Here is a 4,057-nt window from a genome sequence, read left to right as displayed (position 1 = left end):
TCTTGGCCTCATGCCAGATTCTCCCTGGCCTCCCGCCATTACCACCCTGGTCGCCTGATTCGCCCTGGTCTCCGGTTCCTATGCCAGCTCTGCCCTGGTCACCTGGTTCGTCCTGGTCTCCGGGTCCTCTGCCAGCTCCACCCCAGTTGCCTGGACTGTCCTGGTCTCTAGCCCCTCCTGTTTCCCATGGTCTGCAGTGGCCTCTCCTGCTCCCTGTGGACTCCAGCTCCAGCTCCGTGGCATATGTTCTGGACCTAATTTTGCATGGGACTTTTATTTTGAAGCCATGTTTTGGCGTCTTGTCTCAGTTCCTTGTTCCCCTCTGATTGTTCCCCAGCTGTGACTTGTTAACCTTGTTTGTTCAAGTGTATATATTGTCCTTCATGGATGCATTGTTTGTAGTTTTCTCGTGTCTCTATTGTTTTATTTTTTTGTGTTTCCAGTGTTTGTTTTGAATTTCTTTAACTAAAAGCTGCATTTAGATCCTGCACTCTCGAATCATCTCTCCACCACATTACAAAAATGAAATATTTATAATAAAATAATTCACTTATGATTAAGTCAGTATTGAAAGTCAGTAACTATAATATGATTACAAGAATTTACAATGTTTGTGGTGATGGGGGCGTGGCTGAGTGAAGTCTGTAGAAAGCGAGGCCAGGAAAGGAAGAGCGGTAATGATTGACACCTGTGGGAAATTATCTCTAACAGCTGTACAGTGTTGCAGTGAGAACTGGAGAGGGATAAAAGGGAAATCCAGTCTGCCCGAGAGGAGAGAGAGAGACTGACACACGAAGCTGACTGTGTGCATTTGTTGCTGAAAAGCAAACCCCTTTGTGTGTTACACTGAAAAGTGTGTTGAATAAAAAGGCTTACATTGGATTGTTTATCTAGCTCTCGCTTCCTCCTTCAAACAAAACCAGTGAACTGTTACAGCGTTACACTACTTTTTGTGATAAAAAATAATTTGAATACAGAAATGTATTATTTGTAATCAGATTACATCCAACAATGACCATTTAAGATATTAAAATATTAATGACAAATTGACATATGTTACTTTGGTAGCACCATTCTGAATGCCTTTCCATGTTGTATGATGTTCACCATCACTACAAGGAGACATTTGCCTACCGCTATGTCTATCTAGTCTCTTTTCACACCATTTCCATTCCCACCTTGCTTCAATGAACACTGAAAGCTCTATTGTGCATGAATTAACAATCCAAACAAACACATCTGCCTGATGAGAAACATCTGTTAAACTAATTAAACTAATGCATTTGATGCCCTATAATAGGGGACACTGAATTAAATGGACTATACTTCATAATGCCTAGCCAGTATGAAAGACAATACACTTAAAGCGAACAAATGGTGAAAGAATTCCAAATACTTTTGAAACGTTCTGTCACTGGTCTCACAGCAGATGTCATACACTACTGTTCATCCCTGTAAGCAACCGCACTAAGCATCTTAAATGGAAAGTTCACTCAAAAACAAGTTCTGTCATCATTCATGTTTGGCGAAGAATGGTGATTGCTGGTTCAGTCTGATCTGTGTAATAAATGGTAAAGCTAATGTAATGGACAGCTTTTACCAGGCATTATAGAGCTCTATGTGATTGAGTATTTTACAACATTGGAAAATTCTTCATGCCGATGCATATAAAATCCATGGGGGGTTTGATCTTGACAACCTCTCTCTGTTTGCTAATCTCTCACAGCCAGATCCCACTGAGAATAAATCTGTTCCATTTGGGGATGGATGCCTTCACAGTTCTACTGTCCTGACTATAGCATGATGCAGAACGCTCCAGAAACACAAGGTGAGTCAGCTTTTGCAATCATAATGGGGCAGCACCAACACTGAATCAGTGGTACATTAATATGGACCCTTCCCTTTTCAGGTTCTATTAAATCAGCATGCTAAAGGAGGCCCGTGGCAGCCCCGGGCAGTGTGGACCGCTCTCTGGAGTCCATTATACTGAAAGCATATTCTCTTTCTTCATTCAGAATTGTGTGCATCAGAATAAACTTTGCTCTGCTGTGGCTTTTAGAGCTGCATATCTTAAGGCCATGTTAACACTGTGCTTTCTTTCAAACACTTAATAAACATATTGCAAGTGGGCAAACTTAAGACAAGCATAAGGCTGCTTTCACATACATGCTTTAAGGAATAATTCACCAAAAAATTAGAATTTGTAATTTACTCACTTTCATGTTTTTTTTTAAACCTATATGAGTTCCTCTATGCTTCTAAGAGGGCCAGCGTGAAGTTGACCATTTAGCCAATTAGTCTTGATTTACTGATGTTTAAAACAGCAATAAAGTAATATGGCATGCTCCTGACCCACCAAAATAACTATTTTAATGTCTATTATCTCAATTACAATATTATAGGAAACAATAATACAGTACTGAATTTCTTCTTTCATGTTCCACAAGAGAAAGAATGTCATATGAGTTTAGAATGACATGAGGATGAGTAAATGATGACAAAGTTATTATGTTTGGGATAATTATCCTTTAAAAGTAAAAAATGTCTGGAATTAATTAATAATTGGATCACAGAATATATTATTATTATTATTGCCATGTACTTTTATTAAACTACAGTATTTAAGTAAAGTCAACATATAAAGAAGATCAGAATTGGTCCAGAAAGGATGACAGAAACAGACGGGTTTGGAGGTATAAAGGAAAGAGAGAAAGAAAGAAATATAGCTTGAGGTGAACAAATCATGAGGGTGAGTGGAGGGACATAAAGGAAGGATATCACTCCAACTCGGCCGAAGAAATAGAGAAAGATATATACATATTTGTTTGTGCTCTTGATCTAAATATAGCTTTTCTTGCACTCTACTTGCTTTTCATCCGCTGGATGCATAACAGGCTGCCTGGGCTGATGACCCATGATAAACAGAAGGGTAGGCTGGGTGAGGTAGAAGGCCCTCGGAGGAGCAAAACAAAACAATGCAAATTTTCTCCACAAAAATGATTGTTACAAACCCATATAACTTTTTTCTTCTGTGGAACATAAACGCAGATAATCCTTTTTCAATACAATGAAAGTGAATGGTGACTAAAGCGAACATACTGCCTAACTTCTACCTTTGTGTTCTATGGAGGAAAGAAAGTCATACAGGTTTGGAACAACATGAGGGTGTGCACGTTATGGCAGAATGTTTCGTTTTGGGTTAAACTGTCCCATAATAAAAAAGAATACAAAAAATTTAAAAATATTTAATATCATTTACTTATTTATTTGGTAAGTAGCAAAGTTGGCGTCCTAATCCCCCTGTCTGAGTTTATTTTCCCATAATGACTGCTGACTGTACATTATCCCCATAAATGGTTATTAAGCTCAATGGATTTTCTGTTTAAGATCCTTTTCAAAGTGAAAGGTATAGTTTAAATGATCTCAAATGAATTTCACATATGGCTGATCATTCTGGATGTTTTGCTGAGGTGTTGAAAACCAATCCCCTGAGAAGACTTAAATTCGGTACCTTCTCATTTCTATTCCAGATGAGAACAATACTGGGTAAATCAATACCAGCAGCAAATAGACTGATACCTCATCCAATCCTGTTGAGAACTTCCTGTCCTTCTCTTCTCAGGTCATCTTGCGAACTTTCATCTTTCTGCTTCATTTTAAAAACAGCTCTTGTCAACTCTGTGTTCTAAAACTATCTCTCTTAATTATGCAGCATATCCTGCATTCCCAGACGTCTTGTTATTGTACCAAGGACACTGATTCCTATCAAAGACAAATACCCACTGATGTATACACAGGATGATAAAAATAGAGCCCGGTATCTTGCATTTCAACCACAAGCAGTGAAAGTGTAATATGGACACCAGAATGACACGACAGCATAATACGACAGCAACATATGAGGCTTTTAGGCACGCTTTGCCCATACAGTACACAGTATAACAATGCAACTATGACATTGACTCTTAATGATCAAATGGCATGGAAAGGCCAATATATCCGGACAGTATATTTATGCTTTTAGCAGACACTTTTATTCAAAAAGACCATAGGTACT

The sequence above is a fragment of the Xyrauchen texanus genome, chromosome 35, assembly GCF_025860055.1.
Source record: "Xyrauchen texanus isolate HMW12.3.18 chromosome 35, RBS_HiC_50CHRs, whole genome shotgun sequence".
In the NCBI taxonomy this organism is placed as follows: Eukaryota; Metazoa; Chordata; class Actinopteri; order Cypriniformes; family Catostomidae; genus Xyrauchen; species Xyrauchen texanus.
This window is presented reverse-complemented; position numbering follows the sequence as displayed.